Source organism: Mobula birostris, chromosome 28 (assembly GCF_030028105.1).
Source record: "Mobula birostris isolate sMobBir1 chromosome 28, sMobBir1.hap1, whole genome shotgun sequence".
Classification (NCBI taxonomy): Eukaryota; Metazoa; Chordata; class Chondrichthyes; order Myliobatiformes; family Myliobatidae; genus Mobula; species Mobula birostris.
Window position 1 is genome coordinate 11,715,745 of NC_092397.1, and position 16,365 is coordinate 11,732,109.

The window sequence follows — 16,365 nt, forward strand, 5'->3', positions numbered from 1 at the left end:
GTCTTTTGCAATCAAACAGGGGTTTTGATTTGCCTTTCTAGCAATCCTACGAGCAGTTCTCTCAGAAAGTTTTCTTGGTCTTCCAGACCTCAACTTGATCTCCACCATTCCTTTTAACTGCCATTTCTTAATTACATTACGAACTGAGGAAACGGCTACCTGAAAACTCTTTGCTATCTTCTTATAGCCTTCTCCTGCTTTGTGGGCATCACTTATTTTAATTTTCAGAATGGTAGGCAGCTGCTTAGAGGAGCCCATGGTTGCTGATTGTTGGGACAAGGTTTGAGGAGTCAGGGTATTTATAAAGCTTTGAAACTTGCATCACCTGGCCTTTGCTAACAATGACTGTGAACAAGCCATAGCCCTAACAAGCTAATTAAGGTCTGAGACCTCGGTAAAAGTTACCTGAGAGCTCAAATCGCTTGGGGTGCCCAAACTTTTGCATGATGCTCCTTTCCTTTTTTTCACTCTAAAGTTGTACAAAACAAAAATAATACACTAATCTTGCTTAAAATGTTGAAAAGAATGTTTCATCTTTATCTTTATGACTTTTGGAGATCAGTTCATCTTTAACTCGCTTAGCTATTCACAGTACCAGAAATTTTGACCGGGGTGCCCAAACGTTTGCATGCCACAGTATATGTAAAATGGTGAGAGGCAGAGATGGACAGGAGAACCAGGGTAGAAATAACTAAGACAGGGGGGCTGACTTTATGGTGGTTGGAAAAAGTATTGGTGGGGGAGGATGTCAGAGTTGGCTCTTTTTTTTTAAGCACAGAGGGTGGTAGGTGCCTGGGACACACTGGCAGGGGTGGTGACAAGAGGCAGATACACAGTGAACGGTTGGGTACTGAGGAGTGAGGTAGAACAGAGGGATCTGGGAAGACAGGTCCATAATTCATTGAAAGTCACAGGCAGATAGGGCTGTAAAGAGAGCTTTTGGCACGTTGGCCTTCATAATGTACTGAGTACGGGAGATGGGATATTATGATTGCCTTTGATGTTTCATCACCTAAGTTACAGAGAAAGGTTGAACAAGTTGGGTCTTTATTCTTTGGAATGTAGAGGTTGAGGAGGGACTTGATAGAGGTGTTTAAAATTATGAGGGGGGTAGATAGAATTGACGTGGATAGGCTTTTTCCATTGAGAGTGGGGGAGATTCAAACAAGAGGACATGAGTTGGGAGTCAAAGGGCAAAAGTTTGGGGGTAACATGAGGGGGAACTTCTTTACTCAGAGAGTGGTAGCTGTGTGGAACGAGCTTCCAGCTGAAGTGGTTGAGGCAGGTTCGATGTTGTCGTTTAAAGTTAAATTGGATAGATATATGGACAGGAAAGGAATGGAGGGTTATGGGCTGAGTGCAGGTCGGTGGGACTAGGTGAGGTAAGTGTTCGGCACGGACTAGAAGGGCCGAGATGGCCTGTTTCTGTGCTGTAATTGTTGTATGGTTATGTGGTTATTATATGTTGAAGTTGTATAAGATGTTGGTGAGGCCTAATTTGGAGTATTGTGTGCAGTTCTGGTCACCTACATACAGGAAAGATGTAAGCAAGGTTGAAAGAGTACAGAGAAAATTTACAAGGATATTTTGCTGGATCTGGAGGACCTGAGTTATAAGGAAAGATTGAACAGGTTAGGACTTTATTCCTTGGAACGTAGAAGATTGAGAGAAGATTTGATAGATGTATACAAAATTATGAGGGGTATAGACAAGCTGGTTTTTTCCCTCTGAGGTGGGGGTAGGGCTACAATCAGAGGTCATGGGTTAAGGGTGAAAGGTGAGAAGTTTAAGGGGAACATGGAGGGGAAACTTCTTCATTCAGAGGGTGGTCAGAGAGCGGGACGAGCTGCCAGCACAAGTGGTGGACGCCAGCTCGATTTCAATGATTAAGAGAAGTTTGGACAGGGACGAGGATGGCAGGGGTATGGAGAGCAGTGGTCCCGGGGCGGGTCAGCGGGATTGGGCAGTTTTTGGCATGGACTAGATGGGCCGAAGGGCCTGTTTCTGTGCTGCACTTCTCCATGACTCTATTAGGGACATCTAAGACACTCTTGGAAAGGTACGTGGATGAGAAAAGTGGAGGGCTATAATGGGAGGGAAGGGTTAGATTGATCTTGGGGTGGGTTAAAAGGCCAAAGGGCGTGTACTGTTCTATGATCTATGTTCTAATCCTCTCAGAATGAATGCTAACACTGCACTCTCTTGGCCAAAATACTGTGCCGCAGATGTACACGGTGCTGCCGAGGCCGCACTTGGGGTGTGTACGGTTTTGGTCTCCACCTGGTAGGAAAGATGTGGTTAAACTGGAAAGGGTATAGAACAGACTTGCAAGGGTATCGCCAGGACGAGACAGCCTTGGTTAGAGACGGGAACGTCAATATTTCTCTCACTCCACGGATGCTGCCTGACCTGCTGAGTATTTCCAGTACTCTGTTTTCACTTCAGATTTCCAACTTCTGCGGTATGCTTCACCTCCAGTTCCAGGTGTTGGTCTGAGCTCGGTGTTAACCCTTTCCCATTCTACCGCAGTCAGCGGGTCAGGGGGGACAGACTTCAAGGCGTATTCTACCCCAGTGAGAGGTCGAAGGGGAGGGAGTTCGACTCGTTCTACCCCAGTGAGAGGTCGGAGGGACAGAGTTCAAGACTCACTCCGGACGCCCGAGGGCACAGGTCCCGGCTGAGGCGGAGAGTAGCTCGGTCTGAGGGAGATTTCACCTTCCCCAGGTCCCGCGGGACTCCCGTGACACCCCCCCCCCAGACTGCGTGAGGCCGTGTGTGGGATGTGAGGGGAGGAGGGGGGGGGAATAAAAGTAAAAATTTATCCCCTAGTCTGCCCCCTCACCTGAGGGAATGGCAGAGGGGCTTCAACCGGCTCTGTCTTGAGAGCGGTTACCATGGAGACAACAGGCCCTTGCCTCAGGAAGGGTGCATCCATCATTAAGCTCCCTCACCACCCAGGACGTGCCCCCTCCTCTTTACTACTATCCTCCCAGAGCTTGAAGACTTATACTCAACATTTTAGGAACGACCTGTTCCCCTCCACAATCAGATCTCTGGACCCCTTAACAACACCACATTCAGGTTGGAGGAGCAACACCTTAGACTCCATCTTGGGTAGCTTCCTTGGGTTGATGGCATAAACATCAATTTCTCAAACTTCCAGTAACTGCCCTCCACCCCATCCCCATTTCCCTCTATCTCCTCACCTGCCCATCACCTCCCTCTGGTGCTCCTTCCCTTCCCCTTTCTTCCACGGCCTTCTGTCCTCTCCGATCAGACCCCCCCCACTTCTCCAGCCCAGTGTCCCTTTCACCGATCAACTTCCCAGCTCTGTACTTCACCCCCTCCTCCCTCTCCCGGTTCCACCAATCACCTACCCCCTTGGTATGTCTCCCCCACAACCCCACCTCCTCACCCTGACTTCTCATCTTTCTCCCCCGACAACTCTCGACAAAGGGTCTTGGCCTGAAACGTCGACTATTTCCTCCGTTGCTGCCTGGCCTGCTGAGTTCCTCCAGCACCTCGTGTGTGTCACTACTTTGATTTCCAGCACCTGCAGACTTTCTCTCATTCGTCACTTCAGTATCTTGCACTTCAAATTTCCTGTCATAGCTTGCAAAGCTCTTCCCCAGTATTGCACTGTGCTGCGATGGGTCACGGGGGTGGAGCTACGTCTCAACGTCTCTACCAGAGGAGGTGTGAGGCGCTCCTTCCTTCCGCTAGCCTGCAGGTGTAGCACCTGCTTAGCGCCCCACCCCTCCCCCCCGATCAGGGTCACGTGAAGCCGTGGGATCGGGTGGTGGACGGTCGCGCGAGCAGCCGGTGCACATCACAGATCCTGTTTATGTGACCACTGACAGCGGGCAGACAATCTCTGAAGAATACCGATAACGGCTGAGGGTCAGCCGTCTCCCGGTCTGCCCGGGAAGGCGGCAGGGGCGAACCGCTCCCGTGTGTGTGTGGGAAAAATCCGCCAAGAGCGAGGCCGCGACCGTACAAAAACAAATCGTAAACCTGACTCTGTTTCTGTGTCAGAGTCCCTGGTTCCGAACGCCTTCGACAGCAGGCAGGCCCAGACTGGTTTTACATCACAAACTCCCCCCCCCAACACACACACCCCCACCCCCCCCAATCCAATGACTCAGTAACCTGTGGGCCACTCCTTTGCGCCTCTCAGCAGCCTGTGGTGTCTCACTGAGCAGAGGCCGAGCTGCCTCACACCCACACACACCACACAACCAGAAGTGCCGGTCCCTTGACTTCAGGGAAGGGGAGGTGCACATGCCATCGTCTGACTCTAGAGCTTTGAGGTTGACAGAGTTGAGGGCTTGACGTTCCGAGGTATGAACATCACTGATAGCCTGTCCTGATCTAACCGCATAGGCGCCTTGGCCAAAAGAGCTCACTACTTCCTCCGGAGGCTTAAAAAAAAATTGGCATGTCCTTGTCGACCCTTTCCAATTTTTATTCATAGAAACATAGGTTCTTATACATCCTTTGGCCCACAATGTTGTGCTGACCATGAAACCTACTCTAGAAACTGCCTAAAATTTCTCCACTGCATAGCCCTCTATTTTGTTAAGCTCCATGTATCTAAAAGTCTCTTAAAAGACCCTATTGTATCCGCCTCCACCACCATCTCTGGTAGTGCATTCTACTCTCTGTATGAAAAACTTATCTCTCACATCCCCCTTGTACCTACTTCCAAGCACCTTAAAACTATGCCCCCTCGTGTTAGCCATTTCAGCCCTGGGAAAAAGCCTCTGGCTATCCACACGATCAATGTCTCTCATCACCTTATACACCTCTGTCAGGTCACCTCTCATCCTCCATCGCTCCATGGAGAAAAGGCCAAGCCGTGTTCAGTTTTGGTTCCCTAATCTGAGGAAAGACATTCTTGCCATAGAGGGAGTACAAAGAAGGTTCACCAGATTGATTCCTGGGATGGCAGGATTTTCATATGATGAAAGACTGGATCGACTAGGCTTATACTCGCTGGAATTTAGAAGACTGAGTGGGGATCTTATTGAAACGTATAAAATTCTAAAGGGATTGGACAGGGTAGATGTAGGAAGATTATTCCTGATGTTGGGGAAGTCCAGAACGAGGGGTCACAGTTTAAGGATAAAGGTGAAGCCTTTTAGGACCGAGATGAGGAAAAACTTCTTCACACAGAGAGTGGTGAATCCATTGGAATTCTTTGCCACAGGAAACGGTTGAGGCCAGTTCATTGGCTATATTTAAGAGGGAGTTAGATATGGCCCCTGTGGCTAAAGGGATCAGGGGGAATGGAGAGAAGGCAGGTACAGGGTTCTGAGTTGGATGATCAGCCATGATCATACTGAATGGCGGTGCAGGCTCAAAGGGCCGAATGGCCTACTCCTGCTCCTATTTTCTATGTTTTCACTCGACCTATTCTCATAAGGCGTGCTCTCCAATCCAGGCAACATCCTTGTAAGTCTCCTCTGCACTCTCTCTATAGTATCCACATCCTTCCTGTAGTGAGGTGACCAGAAATGAACACAGTACTCCACGTGGGGTCTGACTAAGGTCTTGTAGAGCTGTAACATTACCTCTCGGCTCTTGAACTCAGTCCCATGATTGATGAAGGCCAATGCACCGTACTCCTTCATAACCACAGTCAACCTGCGCAGCAGCTTTGAGAGTCCTACGGATGTGGTGACATCACGTGTCACATGTAAGAACGTGATTGGACAGAGTTCGGAGCATGTGCAGAAATGACAGAATGATCTAGAAACTGTATGGTGAAAACGTGGTTGCTGTTTGCTGTTGTAAATAAAAGTTCTAGTTTTAATTCTTCCAGAATATGGTTTGTTCTTAGTAACCGACGGTACGTAGAAAGAACACAACATGGTGTCAGAAGACGGTCTGGAAGAATAATACATTTCGCTAACATGGGAAAAGCGAAGATAATCAAAAAAAAAAGCACAAACTTTTTTGTTGTTTGCTAACAGCTTTAGAAATAGAAGTTTTGCAACCCCCATCGACGCTTCAGCTGACTGGAAACGTAGCTGGAAACTGGAAAAGATTTAAACAGTGTTTTGAAATTTATTTATTGGCGATCGGAGCAGATAATAAAACGGAAAAAGCGAAAGCTGCAATTCTACTCCACATAATAGGGGATGATGCAATTGAGGTATATAACCATTTTACTTTTGAAAATGGAGATAATTTGAATCTAAAGCGATAATTGACAAATTTGACGCATTTTGTATAGCAAAGCGTAACGTGACATATGAGCGCAATAAATTTTTCAAATGTCGGCTGAGACCTGGTCAAACGATTGATCAATTTGTTACGGAGTTGAGAAACCACAGTAAAAGATGTGAGCAACACACATAAAAGTTGCTGGTGAACGCAGCAGGCCAGGCAGCATCTCTAGGAGGAGGTACAGTCGACGTTTCGGGCCGAGACCCTTCGTCAGGACTAACTGAAGGAAGAGCTAGTAAGAGATTTGAAAGTTGGAGGGGGAGGGGGAGATCCGAAATGATAGGAGAAGACAGGAGGGGGAGGGATGGAGCCGAGAGCTGGACAGGTGATTGGCAAAGGGGTTATGAGAGGATCATGGGACAGGAGGCCCAGGGAGAAAGAAAAGGGGGAGGGGGGGAAAGCCCAGAGGATGGGCAAGAGGTATAGTGAGAGAGACAGAGGGAGAAAAAGAATGTGTGTATATAAATAAATAAATAACGGATGGGGTACGAGGGGGAGGTGGGGCATTAGCGGAAGTTAGAGAAGTCGATGTTCATACCATCAGGTTGGAGGCTACCCAGACGGAATATAAGGTGTTGTTTCTCCAACCTGAGTGTGGCTTCATCTTTACAGTAGAGGAGGCCGTGGATAGACATATCAGAATGGGAATGGGATGTGGAATTAAAATGTGTGGCCACTGGGAGATCCTGCTTTCTCTGGCAGACAGAGCGTAGGTGTTCAGGGAAATGATCTCCCAGTCTGCGTCGGGTCTCGCCAATATATAGAAGGCTGCATCGGGAGCACCGGGTGACGCAGTATATCACCCCAGCCGACTCACAGGTGAAGTGTCGCCTCAGCTGGAAGGACTGTCTGGGGCCCTGAATGGTGGTAAGGGAGGAAGTGTAAGGGCATGTGTAGCACTTGTTCCGCTTACACGGTTGTGAGTTTGCAGAGCTTACAGACTCTCTCATTAAAGACAGAATTGTTTGCGGCATTCTGGATATGGTCTGAGAGAAAGACTGTTAGAACAAGATTTGAATTTGGAAAAATCTGTGGCACTCTGCAAAGCTTCTGAGACCGTGATGTCGCAGGCTAAGGAGTTTTTTTTATCGAGAATGGCTGCGTAGACGCTGTAAAGCGCGAACATATTAGAAAAAATAATGCAGCGACAACAAAACCAACAGAGAGCAAGATGTTATCTGAAAGAAAAAAAACTTTGTGATCGCCGTGGGTGGCAACATCATCTAAAAAAAGTGTCCAGCGTATCGGAAAATGTGCAACACCTGCAGTAAGAGTAATCATTTTTCACACTGTTGCAGAAGTAGAAAGGAAATAAAACACGTAAATGCAGTGCTTGAAAATGAACGCGAGGAGTTTTATATCGATGTGCTTTGTGGAAACAAACAAAGTAAGAATGACTGGACTATGCCATTGCAAATGAACTAAAACATTATTCTGTTTAAGTTGGATACTGGAGCACAAGTAAATGTTCTTGCAGAATCTGAGTTTAATGCATTAAAGCCAAGACCAAAATTACATCAGACAAATATAAAAGTGACTGGGTATTCAGGTGCAGACATTCCAGTTGAAGGAACAAGTGTGTCAAAAAGCATCACACAAAAAATATTGTGCACACGCTTTCATTTGTGTTGGTGCCGACGAATGTAGAGTCAATACTGGGCCCATCTGCCTGCGAGGGACTGAATTTGGTGAAAAGGGTTTTAGTCTTGGATAGTGACCCAGAGCCAGAACACAGTGACTTGATGAAAGAGTATGAGGACTTGTTCAAAGGGCTTGGTTGTCTTCCAGGGGAGCACACGATTAAACTTGACAACACAGTGCGGCCCGTATTACATCCATGTAGAAAAGTGCCTTTTGCATTATGGCATCAACTAAGAACAGAGCTGGAGCGACAGAATGTTGCATTACAGTCGGCAGAAGGTGACGTAACTCGACTGCAGGTCCAGCTCACAGAGGCTCCATGCTGACATGGAGAATACAAAAGCAGTAGCTGCAGTGACTGAGCCGACCAAACAGGAGGCAATTGATGATGTGAGAAAGCGACGGCAGGAGGAGGTTGCTTCAATGTAAGCGATAATGAAAGAGACATTGAGAGAATATGAGATTCAGTTTCATCACCGTCTGGAGCAAGAACGCTCACAGCGGGCACAGTATAAGGAAGCAGTGGAACGTGAGTTGACTGATCTAAGTAGACGTTTGTCTGAAGGACAAGGAGATGAAGTGAGGATACAAGACAAAATGAACACATGGACACAGAAAGCTACAGTACTTGAAGAACTGCAACCCAGATCATACTTGGTCCAAACAGAAGAAGGAGCGGTGTTAAGAAGAAATCGCAAAGACCTCAAGAAAGAGCCAACTTCAGAGTTTCAGTTAACTGATGCAGACCAGACAAAATATGAAAATAACAACGAAACACAAGAACTATGTGCACCACTTAGAAGCTCTCCTCGTGTTCGTAAACCCCCAGAGAGACTGATAGAGACGTGTTAAATTAGGCATTTGTTTTGAGGAACGTTGCTAATTGTTTTTCATTTTTAAGGAAAGGAAGATGTGGTGACATCACGTGTAAGAACGTAATTGGACAGAGTTCGGAGCATGTGCAGAAATGACAGAATGATCTAGAAACTGCGTGGTGAAAACGTGGTTGCTGTTTGCTGTTGTAAATAAAAGTTCTAGATTTAATTCTTCCAGAATATAGTTTGTTCTTAGTAACCCACGGTACGTATAAAGAACACAACAATGGACTCGGGCCCCAAAATCTCCCTGACCACTTGTCTCAGAGTCCAGTGCTGATGCCCCGGCGCCACGGGCTGGCTTTCAACGAACAGCATGCAGGGCAGGCTTTTCGGCACACATGACCATTTTAAACCAGGCCAAACCATTCCCCAGGGAGGACGGGGCTCTGACACCTCCATAATGGCACCCCGGACAGCCGCTGTTTAAACGGAAGTGGGGGCGGGGGGGAAGGTGGGAGTGGAAATTATGTCCCGGTGTGGAAAGGGGTTTGGGTCTACTGGTCGACAGACTGCGCCGGTGAGGTGATCGTGGCGTGGAAGTGAATTGGGGGCTTGGTACAGGGACACAAGCTGCAGAGAGCCTGGGGCAGCAAACCAGATGTCGGAGGAACTCGGCGGGCAGAGAGGTGGGGAGAAAAGGGCAGTCGAGATTCCTGGTGAAATGGCGCCTGCTTTTCGTGGAGGGAGACTGTGACCAGCCGGTGGGGGAGCAGGGGGAGAGGAGAGTGGAGGAGGGAGAGGGGAGGAGGGGAGGGGGAGGGGGAGAGGAGGGGGAGGGGAGAAGGGGGAGAACAGTGGGGAGGGGAGAAGAGGGGAGGGGAGAAGAGGGGAGGGGAGAAGAGGGAGAGGGGAGAGGTGTCGAGGGTGAGGGGCGAGTGTGGTGGAGTGGGAGGAAGAGGAAGGGGAGAGGGTGAGGGGCAAGAGTGAGGGAGGGAGTGAGTGGTGGGGGAATGGGAAGTGGAGAGTGGGGAGAACAGGGGTGGGGTAGAAATGGGAGAGGTGAAGGGGAGAGGGGGAGAGAGAAGGAAGGGAGAAGTGGGAGAGAAGGAGGGGAAGGGAGGGGCAAGGGGAAAAAGTGGAGGGAGGGAGACAGGGTGGTGGGGTGGGAGGATGAGGAGAGGATGAAGGAGAGAGGGGTGAGAGGGGGATAGAAGGGGAGATGAGGGGCAAGGGGGAGGGAGGGGAGAGGAGGGGAGGGGAGGGGAGAGGAGCAAGGGGAAAGAAGGGGAGGGAGGTGGGGTGGGAGGATGAGGGGAGGGGAGAGGAGCAAGGGGAAAGAAGGGGAGGGAGGTGGGGTGGGAGGATGAGGAGAGGGGGAGGGTGAAGGAGAGCGGGGTGAGAGTGGAGGTGGGAGGGGAGAGGAGAGGGGGAGAGAGGGTGAAGAAGGGGAAGGAAATTGGGAGGGATGGGGAAGAGGGGAGGGGAGGAGAGGGGGGCCGAGGGTGAGGGGGCGAATGTGGTGGGGTGGAAGGAAGTTGAGGGGAGAGGGTGAAGGGCAAGAGTGAGGGAGGGAGTGGTGAGAGGGATGGGAAAGGGGAGGTGGAGAGTGGGGGAGAACAGGGGTGGGGTAGAAATGGGAGAGGAGGGGGATGTGGAGGGGAGGGGGAGAGGGGAGAGAGAAGGAAGGGAGAAGAGGGAGAGAAGGAGGGGGAGAGGATGGGGAAGGGAGGGGCAAGGGGAAATAAGTGGAGGGAGGGAGAGAGGGAGTCGGGGTGGGAGGATGGGAGAGGATGAAGGAGAGGGGTGAGACGGGAGGTGGGAGGGGAGAGGGCGAACGTGGGTGGAGAGGTGAAGGAGAAAGGGGAAGGGTGGGGAAGAGGGTAGGGGGAGATGGGTGTAGAGGAGGGGTTTGTGGAGATGGGGGAGAGGAGGGGGAGGGGAGTGGAAAAGAAGGGGAGGGAGGGAGGGGTGAGGGAGAGAGGAGGGTAGAGGAAGGGAGATGGGGAGAGGAAGGGGATGGGGAGGTGGAGAAGGGAGGGGGGAGAGGGGAGGGAGAGTGGGGAGGGAGAAGGAGATTGTGAAGAGAGAGAGGGTGAAAAAAGAGACTGGGATAGAGAGACAGAGAGATAAAGAGTGTGAGAGACGAGGAGGAAAACGAAACGGGATTTGAGGGGAGGAACGATGGGTGGAGACAGGTCACTGGGGCAGGGGAATGAGAACAAAGGGAGGGTGAAGAGGGAGGGACAGAGAATAATTCACACACACAGAGGCGGAGGGGAAGTGGCAGTGGGTGTGACAGACACCAGAGAGAGACACAAAGCCCGGCAGGATTGAGAAAACATCCAGAAAGCCGTATGGATAAAAATCAAGAATATAACTTTTACGCTCGGCAGAGCTGACGTCGGGATAGCTGTGTATGCCTTCCTCCGAGTCAAGCCTCACGTCAACAGGGTGAACATTAATGCCCGTGATAGCTCCATTAGAACTAGGCCGAGGGAGCCCCAGGCTGCGGAAGGGGTGGCGGGGAGGGAGCGCGCGTGGGAGGGCTGTGGGGAAGGAAATTCATGCCATTACTAATAATCCTTCGAGTGATATGTTAAACCAAAGCCCACGTGCTCTCCCTACTTACATACGGAATATCACACCTTTACCGCGGTCAAAGATCCCCCCCGTGGTAGCGTTATCCGACAAGAAATGATACAATATGGCCAAAGTTTCCCCTTCTGCTAGCCTCAGCCCCCACGTCCTGAGTCACAAAATGGCCCCCCCAGCTCGCCGCCCGAGGCCAAACCCGGCAGCAGCTCGGGCGGGACGCTCGGAGACAAACAACCCCCAGCATCATGAAGCCAAGCTCGCTTTGGGCCGTGGCAGCCCAGTGCCAGTGACCAGGATGCGCAGGAGAGGCAGGAAGGGGCCTCTGGCAGAGGGCTCGGCCTGCGAACAATGCTGTAGGCCACAGGCTGACCAGCAGAGGACATCCTGCTATTCGTCTCTCCCAGCATCCCCCACCCCACCCCTCCCACCACCAAACAAACAGGTTGGAAGTACAATGCCCTTGGTGACTTCCTCACTTGTACTGGGTTGCATTCAACTTGAGGCCGAGTTTAGCGTCAAGGCCTAGCTCGGCGGTGTTGCCATAGCGACGCCCTCTTTTAACACCACCTTCCCCCCCATGCAGGCCAAACTACAGGAGGCCCGAGACAACGTCAAGGTGACCGCTCTCCCCCAACTCCAGATACACATCCTGACACCAAAGGGTTGTGGGGGGTGGATTTCAAAGCCTAGACTTAGCCCCCACCCCCTCCCACTCCCACCGCAGTTTGACTTCTCAAAGCACAATATCTCACATTTATCAGAAATGAACACTATCCACCACTTCTCAGTCCACTTACTGACCTAGATCCCTGCGAATTTTTTCATAAATAGCCTTCACTATGATACCACCTGTGTTAGTGTCAACCGCAGACCACGAGACGCGCCTCGTACATTCCCTGACACAAGCAACAAACAGCAACGGGCCCAGTACCGATCGTTGACGCACACCACATGTCGTAGAACACAGAAGAGTACAACACAGGAACGGCCATTCGGCCCACTGTGTCTGCGCTGTACCAGCTGAAGAGCAAATAAAAAACACCCAAACACTAATCCCTCCTCCCTACACCATGTCCACCACATCCCTCCATCTCCCTCACATCCATGTGCCTATTTTAAAAGCCCCTACAACCATACCAGGCATCCACCGCTCTCTGAGTAAAAAACTTACCCCTCACACCTTCAATGCACGCCCTCTGGTATTAGACATTTCAACCCTGGGAAACAAATACTCCCTGTCCACTCTATCTATGCCTCTCATAATCACAGGACTATTAACCAACCTGCCGACCGGTACGTCTTTGGACTGTGGGAGGAAACCGGAGCACCCGGAGGAAACCCACGTGGTCACGGGGAGAACGTACAAACTCCTCACAGTGGGCGGTGGGAATTGAACCCGGGTCACCGGTACCGTAAAGCGTTGTGCTGACCGCGGCTCTACCAGGTCCGCCTTGCGTGCCACCACAGGGCCAGCTCTCCCCGACGCGATCTAACCCGCCAGCCTAGTTTCCACACAGGACCTTGCCAAAGGCCTTCATTAAGTCTGCTCAGACCACACCTACGGGCCAAATCTGCTCGGTTACCTCTTCAAAAATAATACTCTCAACAGATTTGTCAGACACAATTTGCCACGCTAGGTATCCCCAACCAGTCCATGTCAACATAACTGGACCCCCTCCCCTACCCCCCCACCTCTTCCCTCCCTACCTCTCCCACCCCTCTTTCAGAGTCCCCTCCAAATTACGCAACGCTGGGTAATTTGCCTCTCTGGTCTGTGGTTCCCTGCCTGGTCTCTGTTGCCTCTTCTTAGCAGGGAGGAAGGTAGGGAGAGAGAGAGTGGGTATGGGGAACAGACAGGGGGTGTGGAGGGACGGGAGAGGAGGGAGAGACGGAGGTTAGCCAGAATCATGCAGACAGAACATTCTCAAAGAGAGAGACACACACACACAGAGAAAGATAGAGACAGAGAAAGAGAGAGACGGGGAGAGACAGAGAGACACAGAGACGCGGGTCACCTTGCTTCCTTCACTGTGGAAGAGATTTATAAGACTCAGCTCATGATTAAGAGGTTCAACAAAGGACAGATATGCCCGTTGTACAAAAGATTAAGATCAGGTTCATCAAAGTAAGACGGCACTCGGCCGGGAACTCGATCAGAAATACCTTCATCCGAAGAGCGTGCGAGCAGAGCGTGGAGCCGGTCGCCTGGGGGAGGCTGAGCACGGTTCGGGCCAGAGTGAAGCTCCCTCTGTCCTGTCAAAACACTCTCCCAGGGCGGGAGGCAGCGCCGGCTGGGCAGGCAGAGAGCTAAGCTCCCTCTCCCACTGTCACACCATGCACTTCCAGGGCAGGGACAGCCAGGGTAAGGTTTCCTCTGTGCGATCCCGTCCAGGGTAGGGTCAGCGCGGGTCAGGCACAGAGCGCAGCCCCCCTCAGTCCCGCGGAAGCAGGGATGACCGGGCTGGAATCGCCGCCGCTGGAGGGGCCATCACCAGGATTCCCAACGACAGGAAGAGTGACTGGGAACTGTGTTCCGTCGGGCCGTGGCCGGCTTCCAGGCATCGCAGAGGTCAGATATCCTCAGGAACTGAGCGCTACGTTTCCCGCCGCGCTAAAGATAGACCCCGTGGGCAGGACCGCCGGCCGCGGGTGGGGAGGAGAAGGCCGGCGACCGGGAGGAGGGCGGTGAGATGCCCACCGACTCGCGGGGCGGGGAAACGCCTCGGGGAGGCCGAGTTCAGGGAAGGGAAGGGAGAGCCGGACTCAGGGGAGCAAGCAGTCGACAATTCCGAGCCGAGACCCTTCGGGGTCACGCGTGAACGCCAGAACACACACACACACACACACACACACACACACACACACACACACGCGCGCGAACAGGTGCACGCACACGTCCTGGGCGATTATTCATTGGAGTTCTGCGATGGAGCTTCCTTAAGGTTGCTAGAGCCGGGGGTTGTTAATGGGGACAAGCTCTCAATGCCTGTTAAATGCTCCCAATGGCGTGCGACTCGAACAACCTCTGAGAACCGAGTCCAGCTCCTGGATTTCACCTGTGGCTAAACCCGGCGGGACGGTTTCTACTGACAGGAGAAGGGGCGAAGTCGGGTTACTGGCGCCTTAAAGCTATTCGCTTCGGGCAGATGGGGCTGGCCTGCCGCGGCTGGCAATTCAACTGGAAGGAAAGGTCTGGTCTCAAAACTCCGCTGCCTTGCGGCTGTGCCCGCTCCGAGGGGAAGGCTTCGGGAGTGAACCCCGAGGAATAAATCCGGAGCTGGGGTCCCTAAGGCAACTCCCGCGACCCCGGGGCCAAACGGCATCGGTCCCGCCGGATTCACCAGATGCACGGGGTGGCGGAGCCAGCTGCGTGGGGGACGTCTGGGTGTCCACACCGCGCTGCCCTGCCTCGCCGATCACGCACACAGCTGGGACGCAACGTGCATGGTCGAACCCGACCAACGGAGGCTCTCTCTCGCTCCGGCGAATCCGATTAAATTAACAGCTCCCGGCAAGTCTCCGACCTGGACAGCTTTCTGCACTGCCCCAGACTGTTCAACTGCCCACTCACAGTTCACAGACAGACAGGACCCAACCATGCTGATAGCAAAACATCGCTGAATATGCATGTGCCCTGCACCTCCCACCAACACACACACACACACACACACACACACACACACAGATATAACCCTGACACACAAGGTTACAGTCAGCAACGTGACACTCTGTTAAACCAAACATTTTAGCATTGATTCAACCTGCACCCCACAGTGTTACTGACACACCGATACACCACTCACTGTGACACTGACACACCAATACACCCCTCACTGTGACACTGACACACCAATACTCCCCTCACTGTGACACTGACACTCCGATACACCCCTCACTGTGACATTGACACTCTGATACACCCATCACTGTGACACTGACACATCGATACACTCCTCACTGTGACACTGACACTCCGATACATGCCTCACTGTGACAGTGACACTCCGATACACCCATCACTGTGACACTGACACACCAATACTCCCCTCACTGTGACACTGACACTCCGATACACCCCTCACTGTGACATTGACACTCCGATACACCCATCACTGTGACACTGACACATCGATACACTCCTCACTGTGACACTGACACTCCGATACATGCCTCACTGTGACAGTGACACTCTGATACACCCATCACTGTGACACTGACACATCGATACACTCCTCACTGTGACACTGACACTCCGATACACCCCTCACTTTGACACTGAGACCCCGATACACCCCTCACTTTGACACTGACACTCCAATACACCCCTCACTGTGACACTCACACACCGATATACCCCTCACTATGAAAATGTCACTCCGATACACCCCTCACCGTGACACAGACACCAAGTAACACACCTCACTGTGACACTGACACCCAGTAACACACCTTACTGTGTCACTGACACTCTGATACACACCTCACTGTGATAATGATACTCCGATACACCCCGGCACTGTGACACTGACACATCGATACACTCCTCACTGTGACACTGACACTCCGATACACGCCTCACTGTGACAGTGACACTCCGATACACCCATCACTGTGCAACTGACACTCTGATACACCCCTCACTGTGAAAATGATACTCCGATACACCGCTCACTGTGACAGTGACACTCCGAGACACCCCGGACAGTGAAAGACACATTCGATACTCCCCTCGCTGTGACACTGACACTCCGATACACCCCTCACTGTGACAATGACACCCAGTAACACACCTCACTGTGAACTGACACTCCGATACACCCCTCACAGCAACACTGACACTCAGTAACACACCTCACTGTGACACTGATACTCCGATAAACCCCTCATAGTGACATTGACACCCCGATACACCCCTCACGGTGACACACACACGCCGATAAATCCCTCACTGTGACACTGACACCCAGTAACACACCTCACTGTTACAAAGACACGAAGTGATGCACCTCACCGTGACAGTGACACAGTGATACACCCCTCACTGTGACACTGACACTCCGATACACCCATCACAGTGACA

General features: G+C 51.6%; 1 protein-coding gene across 1 annotated transcript in view; it reads right to left on the minus strand.

The window, feature by feature from the left end:
- Positions 1-13,876, minus strand: part of LOC140188927 (signal-induced proliferation-associated 1-like protein 2) — a 117,998-nt gene extending 104,122 nt beyond the window's left edge. Inside the window, 1 exon segment of the mRNA XM_072245578.1 lies at positions 13,449-13,876. The gene's annotated coding sequence lies outside the window, so the exon portion shown is untranslated.
- Positions 13,877-16,365: the final 2,489 nt, after the last annotated feature.